The sequence below is a fragment of the Anolis sagrei genome, chromosome 1, assembly GCF_037176765.1.
Source record: "Anolis sagrei isolate rAnoSag1 chromosome 1, rAnoSag1.mat, whole genome shotgun sequence".
Taxonomy (NCBI): domain Eukaryota; kingdom Metazoa; phylum Chordata; class Lepidosauria; order Squamata; family Dactyloidae; genus Anolis; species Anolis sagrei.
The window spans coordinates 17,186,092-17,208,499 of record NC_090021.1 but is presented as its reverse complement, the minus strand read 5'-3'; the positions used below and the strand labels follow the sequence as shown (position 1 = coordinate 17,208,499).

At 41.6% G+C, this 22,408-nt stretch overlaps 1 protein-coding gene across 2 annotated transcripts in view; it reads left to right on the top strand.

The window, feature by feature from the left end:
* ACYP2 (acylphosphatase 2) overlaps positions 1-22,408 on the top strand; it is a 94,710-nt gene that overhangs the window by 7,212 nt on the left and 65,090 nt on the right. The window lies entirely within an intron of this gene.

The following is a 22,408-nucleotide window of genomic DNA, read 5'->3' as shown; positions in this document are numbered from 1 at the left end:
GTAATTAAGTCATTTTACCCATTCTGGTTGAAGCCCGGTGTATGTGAACAATGTAATAAAAAACTACTTGCATGTTGTTTGCTTCAAAAATTATTTGCATGCAGACCAAGAAGACAAAACATCATATAAAAAATCAGGAACCATTACCATTTCATATTGTATGTATATATGTGCCTTCAAGTCACCTGTTTATTTATGGGTGCCCCATGAATTTCATAAAACTTTCTTACACAAGGAATATTCAAAGATGGTTTTGCCAAGTTCCTTAGTTCACAGATAGAATCTGGTGACTTAAAAGTTCTGTTTAGCTATTTGTGCTGGGCACTTCCATTTAAAAGTTAATCAATTTCAATTGATTAATCAATTTCATCCCTGGTTGCAGCAAGGAAAAATCCAATCACGCCTTAATGTTTAAGAGAATATAGATATCAGCAATAATTCCCCTGCAAATTGTAAAATATGGTTGTTACTTATGACAGGAAAGAAACTAAGTATTTGAATGTTTAGTAACCAGGATATGTAGCATTTTCTATTTTAAAAACTGAAATTGGCTAGTGGCCAATATATAAGCAGCCCCAGTACTCTGAAGTTACCAGGTTCTGTCTTAACTAAGGAGATAAACAAGATTAGTATTTGGATGGGGGCTGCCGAGCTATATTTTAAAGGAAGACAATCTCTGCATTATTCCTTGCCTATAAAAATTATCAAATTTATGAAGCTGCCATAAGTCAACAGGTAACCTGAAGTCACTTTCACGTTTGTAAGGAACGTGAAAGATAGAATGAAAACTCTTTTGGATGAATTATTGTCTTGAGTTATTCATCCCTTCAAGCAGCTCATGAGAACATAACATGGAAATCTTCCTATTTCATCTTAATAAAAAATAAAGATTTTCGGTGCAAAGACAGCCACCAAATCAGTTTCGTGTCTCAGGAGGGATTTTAAACCCAGAACTTTCGAGTCCATGTTGTTTAATTGCCTGAAAACTTTTGGACTGTGCAGTTTTCTGGGTAATTTCTTTTACACTACAAAAAAGATGTGGCTTTAAAATAAATGGGAGTGTGAAATAGGCATTATTTTCATTCATTTTTCTGCACGAAGTGCTAAACATTGGCCTTTGTTTGGCTGTTCTTTAACTCATTAATCTTAAATGTTATTGTGTGCTCGAAGAGAGTTGCCAAAGAGCTCATTCCTGCTGCACTGTTTATAGCGAGCGTTCGCTCAAACCAAACTTGTCAGGTAATAATGTTGAAAGTTTCCTTGGATTTAAGCCACAGTCAGTGTGTGCTCTCTTGTGTTGTAAAATGTTAAAATTCTGCATGAAGATAATCCATCTGATGCATCAAGGTAAGATCAGTTTCTGCAACTTGGATCTGCAATGCAATTTGCATTAAAATTATTTTTCTTTACTGTTTTTGCAATTTTCACTGAATATAGTTAATTTTGTTCGGGGGGAGAAGGGTGGGGTAGAAATGCATAAAATAAATAAATAAACTGGAAAATTGCTTGTGTGGCTGATGGCTCCCACAACCGTCCATGATTGCTGGGAGATTCAGAAAGTAGAAATATAAAAACGGGCAACATTTCCAAGCTCTTAGTGGGCAAGGAATTATTCTTGGCACTGAAACTAGTATTGATTACTGGAAATTTTATTCAGCTATCCCTTTGGCCTCAGATAGTATATCATTGGTCTTTGACTAGTGAGTGACAGAAACTTGCACTGAGTTTAAACTGATATTCTTAACACTGGATTTTGTACCCAGTATTGATTTTGCTTTTTCCACTGCATCCTCAGTATGTGCTTTCTTCATTCTTGAATGTTGGGTGCTAAAAGTAGAACCAAATTCTTTAATAGCAATAGGGGATGGAATCCTGTTTTTGTGGATTTTCTGCGTCAGGCTGTACTAAATGACTTTGAAATATCTTGCAACATAACAGAGATGCAAAATCATATAGCGAAGGAACTGAAAGTGAGATGGAAGTCCTTTAATAATCCATATTTTAGCCAGTAATGAAGCACCTGTGTATTTTGCTGAAAATTATTCATTTAAAGGTACACTTGTTTGGGTCACAGTCATGGAGAAACCAAACATTTAGAATAATAACTAATAGCATTTTAACAGCGCTTTCTTAGTGTTCGGGGCATTTTGAGTATATTACCATAGTAACCCGTACAATAACCCCATACGGTCAGTATTATTACCTATGTTTAAGCAGAGAGGGCTGACAAATTAAAGGATCCAATAAAGCAAATCAAACCTGATCTCTCCCTAGAAACTAAAATGACTACAGGGGATATTGTACTTTGAGCGTATCATGAGATGACATGTCTTTTTAGAAAAGATGATGTTAGATAATGTGGAAGGCATAAGGCGTTCAGACTACAGTTAGATTGACTGAATTTAGGAAGCCTTGAGTTTGCAAGACATCAACAAGGCTGTTAATAAGACAATGTCATGAGGTTCAGTCATAGAGTTGAGGCTGACTTTACAGCAGCTAACAGTTTTGAGTCCCATTCTAGGGCTTGCAGCACCAATTATTTTAGAGTGGTATTTATTCCAAAACAGTGCCAGAAGCTACACAGATGTGCAAACATACTAACCCATTAAGCCCTGAACCCCAATCTCCAAATGCATATCTTGAACTCACCTATTTTGGGAAGTACATGGGCAAATATAGGTATTTTGATATGCTCGCTTTGGGAGGGGGGATGGCCTCCCTGCAGTTGCTATCCCTGGTCTATCTAAGCTGTGGAATTCAGAACAAAAAACAAACAGGGTGATTCTAGGAGGCAGAGGCACGTAGAGGCCAAGGTCAAACACCAGCAGATGAGACATAGCAAGGTTTCAGACTACATAGATTAGTTGGCGAGGAAAAGAGCTTGATGGAGATGTGTTCCCAACAGCTGTGCTGGATTGCAAGTGAGGCTTATATTGCTGAGTGATTGAGGCCTCTTCCAGAGCTGAGGTGCATGTTCTTCAGGTTTCCCCTACAAGGAGTTCCTTCTTTTAGTTTACTCCTTCACCTTTGCCCATGCTTTAGCTGTGCATTGCTCTTGTAGACTGAGGACAGGTCCACCTTCTTCAGACCAGAATTGAACCATCATCTGTTTCCCTCTCTGCAGCTTCTAGTCATCCCAATAATCTTGTGTTTTCAGGAGCGGTTAGCTCCATGCACCTTTGTTGGTCTTCACATTTCCCTTCCCTGGAGGACATCTGTTGGGACCATGACTTCAGGCCCCTTGTCAATCCATGACAAAAATGAAATTTGATCCAATCAATACTTCAGCAAGTATGCTACATAACTTCATTTGTTGCAGATATGTGCAAATCTGTATTTTGTGTTCATATTTAGAATACATGAGAAATTCATAAACTTTGAAAGTAAGTATAATTGCTTTCTTTCTTGTACCACTCATGATATATGTGAGCGTGTATGTTCTAAAAATATGATCTCAGGAAGCTCCAGACATGGGACTGCAGCTATCATTAGCTACAGCCAACATAATTAATGGTGTACTGTAAATTCCTAATCGTTGCCCTAAAGCCTGAGAGATTTTCCAGGATATCACTCCCTGTAATAACAAGGCCAGGTGAATACACAGAAAGCTCTTTGTACCAGATTAAATGACTGATGATTTTAGACTGGTGTTGGCTACAATGATTCGTAGTAGCCCTCTACAGTTTTGTACAGGTGATATTAGGGGCTGAGCCCAGGATTTTTTGCATGTGGAGTGGATGGCTTGCTATTGAAATAGATTCAGGGATGACCTCTAGTCTCAGCAGTAGGTTCCTATTTCCCAACTGATAGAAGGAGGCACCACTTCTCTTGAACCATGGGCCAATGGTTGCTGAAGCTGAGACAACATTGCTCTTGTAGAAAAAGGAAAAACAAGGAGGCGATAGGACCTCTTCGAGGAGAAGATGGGGCAATGCTGACAGGGGACAGGGAAAAGGCAGAACTACTTAATGCCTTCTTTGCCTCGGTCTTCTCACAAAAAGAGAGTCTTCAACCTCAGCAAGATGGAGTGGATGAGGGATTGGAGGACATCCAACCCCAAATTGGGAAAGAAGTCGTCCAGGAATACCTGGCCGCTCTTAATGAGTTCAAGTCCCCAGGGCCAGATCAACTACACCCAAGAGTACTGAAGGAACTAGCGGAAGTCATTTCGGAACCATTGGCAACCATCTTTGAGAGTTCTTGGAGAACGGGAGAAGTTCCAGCAGATTGGAGGAGGGCCAATGTGGTCCCAATCTTCAAGAAGGGAAAAAAGGACGACCCAAACAACTACCGTCCGGTCAGCCTCACGTCGATACCGGGCAAGATTCTGGAAAAGATTGTTAAGGAAGCGGTCTGCAAACACTTAGAAACAAATGCAGTCATCGCTAATAGTCAACATGGATTTATCAAAAACAAGTCATGCCAGACTAATCTGATCTCTTTCTTCGATAGAGCTACAAGCTGGGTAGATGCGGGGAATGCCGTGGATGTAGCGTACCTGGATTTCAGTAAGGCCTTCGACAAGGTCCCCCATGACCTTCTGGCAAGGAAACTAGGCCAATGTGGGCTAGGCAAAACTACGGTGAGGTGGATCTGTAATTGGTTAAGTGGACGAACACAGAGAGTGCTCACTAATGCTTCCTCTTCATCTTGGAAAGAAGTGACGAGCGGAGTGCCGCAGGGCTCCGTCCTGGGCCCGGTCCTGTTCAACATCTTTATTAATGACTTAGATGAAGGGCTAGAAGGCATGATCATCAAGTTTGCAGATGACACCAAATTGGGAGGGATAGCCAATAGTCCAGAGGACAGGAGCAGAATTCAAAACGATCTTGACAGATTAGAGAGATGGGCCAAAACTAACAAAATGAAGTTCAACAGTGACAAATGCAAGATACTCCACTTTGGCAGAAAAAATGAAATGCAAAGATACAGAATGGGGGATGCCTGGCTCGAGAGCAGTACGTGTGAAAAAGATCTTGGAGTCCTCGTGGACAACAAGTTAAACATGAGCCAACAATGTGATGTGGCAGCAAAAAAAGCCAATGGGATTTTGGCCTGCATCAATAGGAGCATAGTGTCTAGATTTAAGGAAGTAATGCTACCCCTCTATTCTGCTTTGGTTAGACTACATCTGGAATACTGTGTCCAATTCTGGGCACCACAATTCAAGAGAGATATTGACAAGCTGGAATGTGTCCAGAGGAGGGCGACTAAAATGATCAAGGGTCTGGAGAACAAGCCCTATGAGGAGCGGCTTAGGGAACTGGGCATGTTTAGCCTGAAGAAGAGAAGGCTGAGAGGAGATATGATAGCCATGTATAAATATGTGAGAGGAAGCCACAGGGAGGAGGGAGCAAGCTTGTTTTCTGCTTCCTTGGAGACTAGGACGCGGAACAGTGGCTTCAAACTACAAGAGAGGAGATTCCATGTGAACATGAGGAAGAACTTCCTGACTGTGAGAGCCGTTCAACAGTGGAACTCTCTGCCCCGGAGTGTGGTGGAGGCTCCTTCTTTGGAAGCTTTTAAGCAGAGGCTGGATGGCCATTTGTCAGGGGTGATTTGAATGCAATATTCCTGCTTCTTGGCAGGGGGTTGGACTGGATGGCCCATGAGGTCTCTTCCAACTCTATGATTCTATGATTCTATGAACAGGAAGTGAAATGAAATCAACCCCTAGGAAGGAAAATTCAATCTTGGAAGAGTTACTGTGGGGAAAAGGTGTTTCTGCTGAAACTTCATCACCAAGCCTTTTCACAACTGTGGAACCATGCTGAAAGAGGGCCTGCTTATCAGGGACCATCCCCAAACTAGCCGCATTTATTAAAATGCACGGCAATATTTTGTTACAGGCAATATCCTTTTGCAGATCTAAAGCAAAGAACTAGAACTTGAGGCGTGGCCATTTGCCAAGAGAGCACCCTGTGGCTCTGAATCACAGAATAGGGTGGAGCTGTGTTAGTCTATTGTTGGCAAGAAGGAAACAGCCCTAAGCAATGTGGGGAAAACAGAATACAATACATCAAAGAAGCTCTAATTTTTGTTCTGTGAGGCTGATTAGCAGCAATTATGTTAGTAGAAAAGCTGTGTTTTTGCCAAGAATACAGATCATTTTGTATAAAATAATTTAGTCTTTAATTTATTTGCTGTACTTCTCTCAGGGAAAGGATTTTTGTCAGGAATACGCAAATGCAATCAGGAAATCTAATGTGGTAAGCCACCTGGGTCTTATTGATTTACTTGATTCATATCCTGCCTTTCTCCCCGACTGGGATTTATGAGATCAAAATTCTGGAGTCTTCTGAAAAAGTCTAGAAATTCATGTTTCTAACCCTTACGGCTGTGGAAATATGTTCAAAAAGAGGGTGGAATGGGATGATCTTCTTAAACCATTCCTTCTAGCAGAGTGGAAGCAACAAATTAAGACTAGTTGTCAGGAATGAATTTTCATTCCTAAAGTGATGCTGTCATGGAGTTTTCTAAGGCTACAAGTATATGACTTGCCCAGTGTCACCCAGTGGGTTTTCATGGCTAAATGGGTATTCAAACCTTGTTCTTCAGAGTTGTGGTCCAATGCTCAAATCAGGGATGCGGGTGCATTGCTAGAAGTGAAGGATATCTTTTCTTATGTAGTTCTCTGTGTCCTTCCAGATAATACACAACTCTAAGTGCTATAACACCCACAATAATATACATTGGTTGTGAACTTCAAACTCAAGCATTGGAAAAGTTGCTTATTTGAATTACAAGCCATGTTGGCTGGGGTGGGGGGTGGGTGGGAGTTGGGTTCTGAGAGTTGTAGTTCAAAAAAGTAAGTTCTACAAATCTACCTCAATAAATTCTTGAATTCTCTTGATACCATGACTGTGCTCTCTATGCTGTTACCATATACATGAAAACCAATGTGGCGTATTGGTTCGAGCATTGGACTACAACACTGGAATCCAAGATTGAAATCTGCACTTGGCCATGAAAACCCACTGAGTAAGCAGAGCCCTTCTGAACAAATCTTGCCAAGAAATCTCTGATAGTGTCACTGTTGGAAATAGAGATGAATCACCTTCCTTATCTCAGCTGGTTCAACTTTCCAAGTTCTACTTGAAAGGACGAAGTGGTGAAGACACCGGACTCCTTCAGCTTTCACTAGAAAGCGACACTTATCTTTATTATTTACACAATATATACAAGACAATCATCAATCATGCCCACTCACATCTCGGCACACTGCAAGAAGCACTTTCATATCACTCCTTCATCCGGTCAGCACAGGAACCTCCAAAAGTGACACTCTACCAATACTACACATCTTTATGTTTTAATTTATGCATTTCTGAAACCACACAATTTTCATGCTAGAAAAAATTACATATTAGCAGTCACCATAAACTGTAAACAACCTGAAGGCACACAATTTCAAAAACAAGCATATACATTCTCGGAGTATGGATTTTTATGCCATTGAAATGGCATAACATACAAATAAGGAAGAAATATTGGCTAGCCCTGTTGAACCCCATGGATTACCAGAATACTACATATTTGGAGCGGGATGACAAATACAAATTGTCCTCTGCCTATGTGTAGTGTGAAAAGAACATAGCATTGTCAAACACCATAGAATCCTGACAGAATATGGCAGGTAGGTTGGACTTGAGATGGTTGTTGAAAGAAGTGTACTGGATAAGGGCATGTTGGCTGGTAGTCCCGGGTGAGAAGATTCATGTCTATACAGCAATATTTTATTGCATTCTTTAAAAAAACAGTGACATCAAGTTTAGCGTGAAATTATTATTATTATTATTATTATTATTATTATTATTATTAGAAACACAACAAGATTAGTACACAGCAAACAAGATCACTATGCTGGTTGTTGTATTGGATCACACTTCTCTGTGTACTCTGACGTGGTGGTTGTGAGAGTGGTCCAGCATTTTTGTGTTCTCAAATAAAATGCTGTGTCCAGGTTGGTTCATCAGGTGCTCTGCTATGGCTGATTTCTCTGGTTGGAGTAGTTTGCAGTGCCTTTCAAGTTCCTTGATGCGTGTCTGGGCGCTGCGTTTGGTGGTCCCTATGTAGACTTGTCCACAGCTGCATGGAACACGGTAGACTCCTGCAGAGGTGACAACCACCATGTCAGACTACACAGAAAAGCCATTGAAATACACAAACGTGGACAATTTCAACAGAAAGGAGGGAACCATGAAAATGAACAAGATCTGGGTACCAGTATTAAAAAATTCTAAAATTGCAACAGCAAAAACAGCAGAGAGGAAACAGGCAGGGACATCTAATTACCTTTCAAAAAGAGTTTGCTCCAGGCACAGTCAGCCCATTGTATGCTAATCAAAGTGGTCAGTTGAAATATTCACACCTAGCCCAACTGACAAAAGTCCTTTGTCTCACCCTGGTCATTCCACAGATATATAAACCCCTTTTCCCAGTTCCAACAGACCTCACCTCTGAGGATGCTTGCCATAGATGCAGGCGAAACGTCAGGAGAAATGCCTCTAGAACATGGCCATATAGCCCGAAAAAACCCACAAGAACTTAGTGATTCCAGCCATGAAAGCCTTTGACAATGCAATAAACAGTATTTTTTAAAAAACAGTTGAAATCCATTAATACATGCAAAGTATTTAATTGTTCGTATAAATGGGAATGAGCTAATCATCTGGTTGCATTTATTTATTTTATTTATTTATTTGGGGTTCTTTTACCCCGCCCTTCTCACCCCGAAGGGGACTCAGGGCGGCTTACAAAGGCAAAGGCACAATTTGATGCCTCCATCATAAAACAATCATACACAAAATTACATCAATTCACAGTTAACAACAATTCATGCATTATAACCATAAAATCAATAAAACCAATACAAACCCAATTTCTCCTCTTACATGGTCAGCGTTCACTAACTCATAGATCTAGTTTTACGTTCCACTTCATCAATCCATTTTCACATCTGTAGGATCTGCACCAACAGTGTTCTTTTCAACATCACAATCAAATGTTAATCAAATATTAATGAAGGGTTTTTGTGTTGTCGAAAGCTTTCATGGCTGGAATCACTGGGTTGCTGTAAGGTTTTCGGGCTTTATGGGCATGTTCCAGAAGCATTCTCTCCTGACGTTTCACCTGCATCTATGGCAGGCATCCTCTGAGGTTGTGAGGTGTGAGTAAGGGTTTTATTATCTGACATTCCTAAAAAGCTCTTCTGGGAATTTTAATCTTTTTTTTAATGGAAATTTCTCAAGCTAAGACAAAACGGCACATCCCCAGCTTTGACACGCACATACGGCTTTGATACGCATCTTTGTTTTGTTTCCAAATGCTTTCTCTCTTTATTTCAATCGACCATGAAGCCCAGCATGCTTGCTGATTATTACATGCTATTAAAACAAAGAGACAGTCAATTAGGCCAGCAATAGTATGTACATGACTACTTATGCTGGTCTCAGGATTGGATGCCTGATTCTAGGATTAAACATGAACTATCCCTGTTCATGTTTGTGAGCATTTGTGAGCAGTCGGTTTTGGTGAAAAATATTATTAAGTCTATTAGCTAACATAAGCTATAAGAAGCCCAATAGTTCAATAGGAAAAAAATCCAGAATTCACCTGGGTGTATACATATGACTTCAATGTGCAAAATATTCACTCTAAAGGTGACTGAACTACTAGATCGACTAATTTTAATTTTTAAAACACATGTCCAATGATCTCTAGGTGGAGCTGTTTGATGGAGAATGGCAACGGGAATCTGCATGGCCTTGTTCTGAGACAATATTTCCCTCCTCCCTCTCAATTCCCCCCTACTGTTTTTGCAGTCTCTTTCGTCTCTGACAACTGAGATACACAATAGATAATTGGGTTGGCATGTTAGTATCCGCATGTATTACAACCTGTTCCTTTCTTCATTTGGTGCCAAGGAGGAAACAGGGTTAATATCACCGCAGCAGACAACAGTGTAGTCATCAACATGTCTTGTAGCTCCCTGGATCCCAGACAGGTAGGAAGTCTCAGGAGGGAATATTTTTAAGCAATCGGAGAGAGTACTATGGAGTCATGTTGAAAAAATATGCCATGTTTTATGGATAAATAAATAATTGATATGTCAGCTGATAAGCTGACGCCCACCGAGCAGAAAAACAGACAGATAGGGCTATAAAGGAGCATACACACCCAGTCATTCCAAAGAGAAGAAGCATGTCCTTAGTAAGCAGAGAAGGGCTGCTCGTGGACCTCTTGGTATTGCTGCATTACAGTCCCCATTATTTTTTGCCACTGGCTATTCTGGCTAAGGAATATGATGGATATATATATATATATATATATATATATATATATTCAAGAGAAACAAAAATACAAAGTACACTAACAGACATTTCAGATATGTACAGCTACCAAGACTGCACAGCTACACAACTATTTTAAAAACACAAATCTTCCCATTAATTATCTAATTGTTATTGTTCTTCTTTAATCTACTCCCTTTAAACAATAATGCAATCATATTTCAACTTAAAACCAAAATCTACTAATTCATGAATTTCTCTTATTTGGGAAGGCCAAGAGCATGAACAATGTTCCCACCCTAAATATCTGGGCATCACCTTAGACCGAATGTTAACATTAGGAAACACTGTGCGAACAAACACAAAGTAGCTGCTCACAATAACATCCTGCAGAAACTTACTAATAGCGCATGGGGTTCAGATACAAAATTAATAAGAACATCAGCCCTGGCCTATGCAAAGCAAGTGAATATAGCAGTAAATGAGACATGTAGAATAATCACGGGATGTCTTAAACCTTAACTTGTTGATATACTCTAAGCTAGCTGGCATTGCCCCTCCTGATGTGTGATGCAGAGGTGCTGCCAATTGCAAGAGAAATAAGGTTGAGCACCATGAAAGCCGCCCACTATATGGCTATCAGCCTCCTCCCAGTAAACTTAAATCAAGAAAAAGTTTCATGAGAACCACCACTCCTCTTAATGTTTCCCCAGCAACAGCAAGAGTCTCCCTCTGGGCAGCTAAACCAGGAAATCCCAATTGGATGCCCCCTCCAAGGGTCTTCCTCCAGGAGCAAACCAAAAATGGGCAACTTGGAAGTCCCTGAACAGACTCAGAAGCTGAGTTGGCAGATCAAAAGACAACCTGGTAAAATGGCTCTACCTAGAAGAATCCTCCACCTTATGTGACTGTGGAGCAGAACAAACAACTCCACATCTGTATGCTTGAGCCTCATGCACAGGGGAAGAATCATTTAAAGCTATGGACAATGCGGTCACTGTTGCCAGTTTTTGGTTTAAAACAAGTGACTTATGATCACTTTATTTTATCACTTTTAGATAAACTATTTTATGCAATGCTTTTGACATGAAATGAATCTCTCACTAATAATCTACCAATTGGAGCCCCCAGTGACGCAGTGGGTTAAACCCCTGTGCCAGCAGGACTGAAGACCAATAGGTCACAGGTTCGAATCCAGGGAGAGCGTGGATTAGCTCCCTCTGTCATCTCCAGCTCCTCATGCGGGGACATGAGAGAAGCCTTCTACAAGGATAACAAAACATCCGGGCGTCCCCCGGGCAACGTCCTCACAGACGGCCAATTCTCTCACACCAGAAACAACTTGCAGTTTCTCAAGTCGCTCCTGACACGATAAAAAAAAAAACACTACCAATTCATGAATCTCATACTTGATATTGTTGATGTGAAAAGGCAATGAACAGGCCAGGTCCTAATCTTTCTTGAAGTTAGTCCTTAATCAGCACAATCCATTTGCCCATTTCTGCTATTTCACAGATCTTCATAAGCCATTCTTGCATTGGGAAAGAGAGTTCCTTCAACCTCTGAGCATATACAATTCTTGTTATAATTGCTGTGAGTTTTCCAGGTTGTATGGCCATGTTTCCACTAGCCTTGTTTCCAACAAACCTCACAACCTCTGAGGGTGCCTGCCATAGATGTGGGTGAAATGTCAGGAGGGAATGCTTCTGGAACATGCCCATACAGCCTAGAAAACTCACAACAACCCAGTGATTCCGGCCATGAAATCCTTCAACAACACACTTGGTATATATTGTAAGATCTTCCCAACTTTTCATCCTAGATGGTTGTCCAGCATTTTGAACAAATATAACTCTAGTCTCATCTTGAGTTTTTCCATAACAAGTAACATGATGGGAAAGTTGAACCTTTGAGCCCTTTAAGATTCACAATCGTAGTTTTGCATGCTTTCAGTCCCAGATGGGAAACCAGCTCTTCTTAGCCCAAAGGTATATTGCTTTCGGACGTGGAGCAGCAATTCTCTTTGGCACATAGGTCAGGATGTCAGACCAGATAACCTGTTTTGCTACCTAGTCATTTAAATAACTATTTATTTGTCATATCAGGGCAACCAGTCAATTGTATTGAATTTCTAACAGAACAAAACAAACAAACAAACAGACAAAATACAAAATTTGCGAATTTGGTAGTTGATTAAATGTCTTTTGACCAGTAGCTGGCCACTTGGAGTGCTTCTGGTGTTGCTGCAAGAAGGTCCTCCATTGTGCATGTGGCGGGGCTTAGGGTGCATTGTAGCAGGTGGTCAGTGGTTTGCTCTTTTCCACACTCGCATGTTGTGGATTCCATTTTGTGGCCCCATTTCTTGAGGTTGGCTCTGCATCTCGTGGTGCCGGAGCGCAGTCTGTTCAGCACCTTCCAAGTCACCCAGTCTTCTGTGTGCCCAGGGAGGAGTCTCTCATTGGGTATCAGCCATTGGTGGTTTGAGCCTGCCACTTTTGGACTCTCACTTGCTGAGGTGTTCCAGCAAGTGTCTCTGTAGATCTTAGAAAACTATTTCTAGATGTAAGTCGTTGACGTGCTGGCTGATACCCAAACAGGGGATGAGCTGGAGATGTTTCTGCCTTGGTCCTTTCACTATTGGCTGCTACTTCCCGGCAGATGTCAGGTGGTGCAATACCGGCTAAGCAGTGTAATTTCTCCAGTGGTGTAGTGTGCAGACACTCCGTGATAATGCGGCATATATTTAAATAACTAACCATATGGAACTGTGGTCTCAGGTGATCCTTTGCTAGCTGAATTCCAGCCACCAAAATACTTCTCTTTCTCTGCAAACCTATACATTCTGTATTTAAGCTGCCATGCTTGGCCAGTAAATAGATACCTGTAGCATCATTTAGCTACCAGCTCTAAAAAGGCACCAAGCAATTACTTTTTTTTTTATCATTAAGGCCCCTAAAGGCAATCTCTCAAGCTTAGATCTTCAGCAAACAGCTATTACATGTATTTGTATAAGTCAACATGAATTCTTTTTTTTTTTAAATCTATTGCTTCAAATATATTTGGTTCAAAAATGGGATTAAAAGCCACTAATGCATTTTGAAGGGGGACAAATCAAGTGGTGCCCTCTGTTTGCATTTGCACGTTATGATGCCCCCCCTCCCCGGCCCCCACATTTAAATTGAAGCTGTTGCAGCTGTTGCTATAGTAACCTGCACCAATATGACAGGCCTTCCTTTTTTGGTGTGAATTTTGTTCACGTTTACATTGCAGCATAATTCTCATTGACAATGCAGGAAGCAACGAGGGAGCTCAGAGGAGGTGGAAGTAAATTTATCCCCCAGGATAGGGACAAAAATGTAAATTTAGAAGCAGTTTTTAAAAGCTTGCTCTTCTGTGAGAAATGGAGTAAAGGCATTCCTGAAGGGTATGTTGCCAATGGAAAATCTGAATGGCAACTGGGAAATTACATTGCAGCGGAATTAAAGTCACGAGTCATTTCATGTGGCAATGCCAACTGACCAGAATAAATGGTAGTATATAGAAATTTTTTTTTTGGCTCTGGAAAGAGCTTGATTTGCAAAGAAAGCCAGAAATGGTGTTTATATAGTATTACTAGCTTGAGTCTCTAGCGTTGCCCGGGTTATTTGAAAAAGTCAGTTTTTAATTTACAAAATGCATAAGGTTGTGGGTGAACTACAACTCACATCATGCCAGATTAACCCTGAAAAACTCCATCAGTACTTCTACTTTGTTATTCTGGGCAAATTTGGTGTAGTTGCATCATCGGTGAGATTCAGTATGCTCTCTGGCTGTATGGTAAACTACAACTCCCACTATGGTGAGCCAGACCCCACAAACCCCTCCAGTAGGTTGAGTGAGTCATGGGGGTTCTGTGTGCCAAGTTTGGTCCAGGTCCATCATCGGTGGAGGCCGCAGTGTCTCTGGTTGTGGGTGAACTACAACTCCCAGAAGTGAAGGTCAGTTCACCCCCAACCACCCAGTAATCAAATCTCACAGTGCTCTCTGGATGTAGATGAACCACAACTCCCCCAAAGCAAGGTGAATTTGCCCCAAAGATCTCCAGCATTTTTTGCTGGTCATGGGAGCTCTGTGTGCCAAGTTAGGTCCAATTCCATCTTTGGTGGAGTTCAGAGTGTTCATTGACTGCAGGTGAATTATAAATCCCAGTACCTACAACTCCCAAATCTCCAGGCCAATTTCCCTCAAAACCCACCAGTATTCAAATTTGGACATATCGGGTATGCATGCCAAGTTTGGTCCAGATCCATCATTGTTTGGGTTTATAGTGCACTCTGGATGTAGGTGAACTACAACTCCTATAAATCCCTCCAAAGACCTCCAATATTTTTTGTTGGTCATGAGGGTTCTGTGTGCCAAGTTAGTTCCAGATCCGCAGTTGTTGGAGTTCAGAGTGCTCTTAGTTTGCAGGTGAACTATACATCCCAATTCCTCTAAATCATGGTAAATTCTTCCCAAACCTCTCTAGTATGTTCAGTTTCTGATCAATGCCTTTGTTTGCTGTGTGCCATAGAAAAGAATAAAAAGTAAAGGTAAAGGTAGTCCCCTGACATTAAGTCCAGTCATGTCTGACTCTGGGGTGTGGTGCTCATCTCCATTTCTAAGCCGAAGAGCCAGCGTTGTCCGTAGACACCTCCAAGGTCATGTGGCTGGCATGACTGCATGGAGCGCCGTTACCTTCCCGCCGGAGTGGTACCTATTGATCTACTCACATTTGCATGTTTTCGAACTGCTAGGTTGGCAGAAGCTAGGGCTGACAGGGGAAGCTCACGCCGCTCCCCGGAATCGAACCTGCGACCTTTCGATCAACAAGCTCAGCAGCTCAGTGCTTTAACCCATAGGAAAGGGTTATACGAGAGGCAGTGGGCAGGGTCATACAAATTCCACACTAATGGAGAGAGTAAGAAACACTGGGATGTCTGTGGTGGAAAAAACACATAAAGTCTAGGTTGAAATTCTCCCTGTATGAAAGCCTTCACTTGGATGATGGGCAGTATTGTGTTTGTGGAAGACATTGACAGGGCTCTTGTACATGTTCATAGTGCTCATTATAATCTGCAATGTCATTGGAAAAAAGGGCCATTGGTGTCTCCTGAGTAGTGTGAGCTATAGTTGTTTGTGGAGGCAGGAGCTTGTTTATGTATGTTGACATCCCAGCCACACACATACATATTTTCTAGGCATGGTTAGGTTTGGTCGGAATCTTCGTAATTCAGAATAAATTTGGAAAGATTTCCTTTTTGAAGCGATTTTGAAGTTTTTAAGGAAACTGGAAGTCCCTTTGCCCTTCCAAAGCTTTTTCCGCCATTTCTCTTACGAATCAGCAAGTGAGTCAGAAATTATTTAGCTTTTCAAACCAGTGTGGATGGATTCCCTTCAGTTTCCTTTCCCTCTCAGTCAGCCTTGGGTGAAAGATGTAGTTTAACTGAGTTTGCAGGGATTCCCTTCCTTTCCTTTCCCTCCTACAATTTCTTCCCTTTTCTCCCCCCTCCCCTCCACTTCCAGAATAAAATAACTATTTTCAAAGTAAAGACCACCCAATGAAACAGTAAATAACACTTTGAAACCATTAACGAAGGATTTGGAAGTCTCGGAAGTTTTGAAAAGTTTTGAACTTTTTTTCTGTGAAAATCAGAATTGACTTTGGATCCGAACCACCAGCGTCCCTACATCCGAAACGAGTTTTGAACCATATATATTTTTGGATCAAACAAGCCTAATATTTTCACTTTTAGTATGTGTATAGATTCTCTTATCCACATGTTCATTTTCCATAGTTTTGGTTACTCCAGTTAACCTCAGTCCAGAATATTACATATTCCCCCTTGTATGTAGTTTCCTTTTCCACGGTTTCAGTTACCTGCAGTCAATCAAGTTCTGACAATATTACTGGTATAAGGTTTGGTATTATCCCAGTTTCAGGCATCCTTGGAGAGTCTTGGAACAAGTTCCCCACAGGTAAGTGAGTCTTACAGAGCATAGAGTTAAGCGCTGAATCCTTCTAACTTTGGCCCTCCTGGTGTTTTGGACTTCAACTCCCACAATTCCTAACAGCCAGGCTGTTAGGAATTGTGGGAACTGAAGTCCAAAAACACCTGGAAGACTGAAGTTTGTCCATGCCTGTTCCAACGCCTTCAGGGTGTATTGATAAAAAAAAGCCATAGAAACATACAAAAATAAATACCCACCATTTCTTTCCCTAATGTCTTGGAGAGTTATGGAGTAACATAAACACGATCCTTAACAAATACAATAGGTCACCAAACTAAAGTGCCTCATCTTTTGCCAGTTTTGGTGCTCAATGTTCAGGAAAGTTGAAGGGCTCCAGATGAATTTTCCCTTCATTATTCAGCTTCTGTTTCCCAGTAATTGTGGAGAGTTTTGGCTTAAGTCCAATTGCTAGTCCTAACTAGAGTAGACTACTGGACTAGTGTCACCAGTAGTTTTCAAAATAGCAATAAGGGACAGGTGGAATTCATGACACTCAAGCTTGACCTTCAAGAAGGAGCTGATGACAGGCTTGTGTTCTACCTAAATAGCAAATGAAAGTATTTATATCATTTCACTTAGCTGTGTATTTCCCTACAGAAGTAACATACCATTGACATTCCCAAATTATGCAATGCACATATTTCTGTCTTTAGGAAGGCTCCACACCCCAAAATATGGGGATGGTGTGTGTATGTTGCATTCTATTCAGTTTATAGAGGAGAGGGGTTTCCATCCCTCAAATAGGGACAAATTTTCTGTTCCTTGAATAAAGAGACTGGACACTGGATTCAAAAGGATTTATGCAAGTGATTACTGTCCAGTAGATCTACTTTATCTGAAAGGAGATTCCATCTGAACATGAGGAAGAACTTCCTGACTGTGAGAGCTGTTCAGCAGTGGAACTCTCTGCCCCGGAGTGTGGTGGAGGCTCCTTCTTTGGAAGTTTTTAAACAGAGGCTGGATGGCCATCTGTCAGGGGTGATTGGAATGCAATATTCCTGCTTCTTGGCGGGGGTTGGACTGGATGGCCCATGAGGTCTCTTCCAACTCTTTGATTCTATGATTCTATGAACTAACAATTGGATTTGGAGCCTGTTTACATTTGGGCCAAAAAATTGGAATAACCGTAAATGAACTGCTGGCTATTTTCATGATACACAGCAGCTTCTGTTGAGTATCTTGGGAGGAGGGGTGTTGCCTATACTCCAATTTGTCCCTGAGGGTAACTGGAGATACTCCAAAATTTGCTTGAAACTCTGGGGTGTCTCGAGGCTTTGGAGTGGTCTGGTTAGCTGGATCAGGTCTGATTCTGTTCAATCCACTGTCCAAATGGACACTGTTGCCGTCACTATGCGGCTAGGCAGAAGCAAAAGAATTGGACCAAGGCTGTTTTATCACTACTACCACCACTACTAATGAGCCACAGATCTCTATTTGAGTGCCTGACCATAGCGGTCACCTCTACTGATATTTATGCAACCAGTAAGAAGGAAGGGAGAGGGTGCCTCTCCTTGCTGATCATACAGGCATCCTGTTTTTCAACAGAAGCACCTGTTATAAGCCAGATGTGCAGCTAGAACTCCATGACTATCTAGGAGTGGAACCGGCACAGAGAAGGGGACAGAATAGCAGAGTAGAAGTGGTCCCATACTGTTTGCAACCGGGGTTGCTCCGAGAACAGATTTACACTGGACTAACATGCACAGTGTAGATGTGCCCTTAGATCAGTGTTTCTCAACCTGGGGGTCGGGACCCCCATGGGGGTCGCGAGGGGATGTCAGAGGGGTCGCTAAAGACCATCAGAAAACAGTATTTTCTGTTGGTCATGGGGGTTCTGTGTGGAAAGTTGGTCCAATTCTATCGGTGGGGTTCAGAATGCTATTTTATTGTGGGTGAACTATAAATCCCAACAATTACAACTCCCAAATGGCAAGGCCCATTTTCTCCAAACTCTACCAGTGTTCACATTTGGGAATATTGAGTATTTGTGCCAAGTTTGATCCAGATCCATCATTGCTTGAGTCCACAGTGTTCTCTGTATGTAGGTGAACTACAACTCCAAAAAACTCAAGCTCAATGTCCACCAGACCTTCCCAGCATTTTCTCTTGGTCATGGGAATTCTGTGTACCCAGTTTGATTCAATTCCATCATTGGTGGAGTTCAGAAGGCTCTTTGATTTTAGGTGAACTATAAATCCCAGCAACTCCAGCATTACCAAATGACAAAATCACCCCCGACCTCACCAGTATTCAGATTTGGGAGTATTGGGTATTTGTGCCAAATTTGGTTCAGTGACTGAAAATACATCCTGCATATTAGATATTTACATTACGATTCACAACCGTAGCAAAATTACAGTTGTGAAGTAGCAACGAAAATAATATTATGGTTGGGGGTCACCACAACATGAGGACCTGTACTAAGGGGTCGCGGCATTAGGAAGGTTGAGAACCACTGCCTTAGATTATGAATGATGAAATTATGTTGGACTTCAGTTCACAGCAGCACTATCCAACCTAATCAGTAGAATGCTGTTAGGTGAAGTCCAAGAAAATATGGAGGGCTATATGATCCCCACGTCTGCCCAATAGTCCAGTTCCCCCATTTGAGGTGTTGCAGAACAATGGCTCTAGGGAGCTCCAAGGCTGGGATGCAACCTGTGAGATGCATGATTCACCTCTTTGATATAGAGCTAACACACTGCCTCAATCTTCTAGGATTACCAGCTTTTCTAATTACAGCTGCTATGCATTTAAGAGATACTTGAGCTGCATATTTTAGTTAGCAGCCAAGCTTTTCTTCATACAATAAAAAGCTTCATTTGCTGATTTATATGGATTAAGGTAGTTTAAGAAAACACAAGTAAATGTATAAAAGAGCTGAGCTGAAATGCCAGCCCAAGACCATTTTTTCCACTTGAAATAAAAAACAAAATGGTAGTCCACCTTTTATTTGCACATAACTAACTGGATTGCCAGTTGAATGTTTCTGCAATTCCTGCCATGGGACTATTCCCTCTACCACTTATAAATGCACCAGAGTAGCAGATGTGGGTTAGTCTATGTAGCAGACAGATCTCTTCTCCCAAACCATACTGCTTTCAACTAGGTTGCTGTAGGTTTTTCGGGCTATATGGCCATGTTCTAGAAGCATTCTCTCCTGACATTTTGCCTGCATCTATGGCAGGCATCCTCAGAGCTTGTGCTTGCACATTTTGTATCAAATCTCATATCTTACAATTTCTAGCACTTGTTAATTCAAAGAAAAGTGGAAATGTGGTGATTACAACTCATCTGCCAGAGCAACTGCTCCACTGACTCCCCCATCCTGACAACCCTTACTCTTTACTGCTACATTACACTAATTCTCAAAGCAAACCCGTGACCAATATTGGTTTCTTCCTCCCAATATTGGTTTTCTGTTGCAAACTCTGGTTTGTATTTAGATGTTTAAGATTTCATGTTCAGTCTCTGGGATTTTCAGTTGAAAGGCCAGGTGATGTGCTCTCTGCTCAAAAACGTTTTCCCATCAATTTTTTTGTGACCATTACACATATTTTAAATGTTTGAATTTTAGAGTAATTAGCACATCTTGTGATTCTTTCCTGCTCACGGATACCAATTCCCACAGAGCTGCTATCCCTCATTTATATCAATGTGACAAATTCTTTATGCCAGCTGAAGGCTTAATACAATCTTTTAATTGGGATTTGCAGGATGCTGTCTTCCAGAAGCTGAATCATGACATTTTCTTGGCTCTTAAAGGTCATTTTGTATGGAAATGTGACAAGCTGAGCTAGTTGGCAAGTGTACACTAGCCTCTTCTCCCTTGTGATTATTTTGATGCATTAATAGCAATGTTGTGCAGTCCATGGGTTCAGTGTACCTTTAAAAAGCATTCTAAACAATTCCACCATTTGTTAAAGACCTCTACGAAACTCTTCCAGAGTCCGTACTTCAGAATCCATATTTTTGGACCAGCTAAAATACAAAAACAAAATGGTACTAGTTTTCAAAATTGTGTTTAAGTAGGCATTTGTAAAAAAATATATATGCAGGGGAGAAAAGGAGGAATGACAGTGTGGGAGTCATGTAGTCTACATCTTAACTTGAGCCACTATGGGAAGAAAATTTTACACTGTTCTCATACTTGATTCTATATGTATTTTGGACATATAGCTCCAGTCAGTTGGGCCAGTTGGGGATTGTGGGAATGGCCCTGGACATAGAATCATAGAGTTGGAAGAGACTACATGAGCTATCCAGTCCAACCCCTGGCTATGCAGGAAAAGCAAAATCAAAACATTGCTGATAGATGGCCATCCAGGCCCCTTCTTAGACCACACCTGGAATGTTGTGTCCAATTCTGGGCACCACAATTCAAGAGAGATATTGACAAGCTGGAATGTGTCCAGAGGAGTGCGACTAAAATGATCAAGGGTCTGGAGAACAAGCCCTATGAGGAGCGGCTTAAGGAGCTGGGCATGTTTAGCCTGAAGAAGAGAAGGCTGAGAGGAGATATGATAGCCATGTATAAATATGTGAGAGGAAGCCACAGGGAGGAGGGAGCAAGCTTGTTTTCTGCTTCCTTGGAGACTAGGACGCGGAACAATGGCTTCAAACTACAAGAGAGGAGATTCCATCTGAACACGAGGAAGAACTTCCTGACTGTGAGAGCCGTTCAGCAATGGAACTCTCTGCCCCAGAGTGTGGTGGAGGCTCCTTCTTTGGAAGCTTTTAAACAGAGGCTGGATGGCCATCTGTCAGGGGTGATTTGAATGCAATATTCCTGCATCTTGGCAGGGGGTTGGACTGGATGGCCCATGAGGTCTCTTCCAACTCTTTGATTCTATGATTCTATGATTCTAGGGGAGAAAAGGAGGAATGACAGTGTGGGAGTCATGTAGTCTACATCTTAACTTGAGCCACTATGGGAAGAAAATTTTACACTGTTCTCATACTTGATTCTATATGTATTTTGGACTTCAGCTCCAGTCAGTTGGGCCAGTTGGAGATTGTGGGAATGGCTCTGGACATAGAATCATAGAGTTGGAAGAGACTACATGGGCTATCCAGTCCAACCCCTGGCCATGCAGGAAAAGCAAAATCAAAACATTGCTGATAGATGGCCATCCAGGCTCCTTCTACACTGCCATATAAAATCCAGATTATCTGCTTTGAACTGGATTATAACAGTTATGAAGTAAAGTTTGCCTGTGTTTCTAGTGTTCTCTGCCAATTCCTACTGAAAACTCTCACCTCCTTCTGCCTACTCTCTTCTTCTACAGACCGGCTTGTGTCCCTTTTATCCCTCTGCCCTCTGAAGGGCCTCCCTTATAATCTTCCCCTCACATGTTGTTGGGAGATCAAGTGCAGGCTGTCCCAGCAATGAACTCTGCTTGCTCCCTCTCATTATTATTCCATCAGTTCTTTGGGGGCTCTTAGCTCTTCTTTTCCGCTTCTTTTTAAAAGGCCAAGGAAGAAGAAAAGAGGGGAAAGAGAGTGATAGCAGTGGCACGGAGGAAACAAGAGGAAAGCCCTTGAGTCGAGAGCCAAGCAACTTGGTATGCCATACATGCCGGCAGTGTCAGGAGGGCGTGAATTGACATCCCTTGAAGGCTCTTAAAACACACTAATGCATGGGTCAGTTTGCTTTCCACGTCAGCACTTTTCCCTCTGCCTTTATGCTGAGAAGTTGCCCTTTAAAGGTGACAACATGGCATGAGATGTAGAGCTCACAGGTGCCTGCTTTACATTCAGAGCATCCCAGGTTCAATTTATGGCCTCTTCCACTAAAGCAGAGTTTTAGTAGATATGTCTTCCAACTGTCCCAGTTAGGTAGGAACAATAACAACTAATTCTCTGTCATCCCACTTGTTCAGCTGATGGTACAATGTCCAAATTTCTCTCCCCTTTCTCCCGTTGTCTTTGCTTGCTTTAATTGCTGCAAAACTGGATGCAAAAACTGTTTGCTCTTAGTTCACTTTGGAAGGAGGATAGAGAGGAGCGGAGGGGTCAGAAACATGCCAGTAGACTCAGGCAAAAGGAACCTGCTAGGTTGTGTGTTTTTCATTAATAGCTGTGGG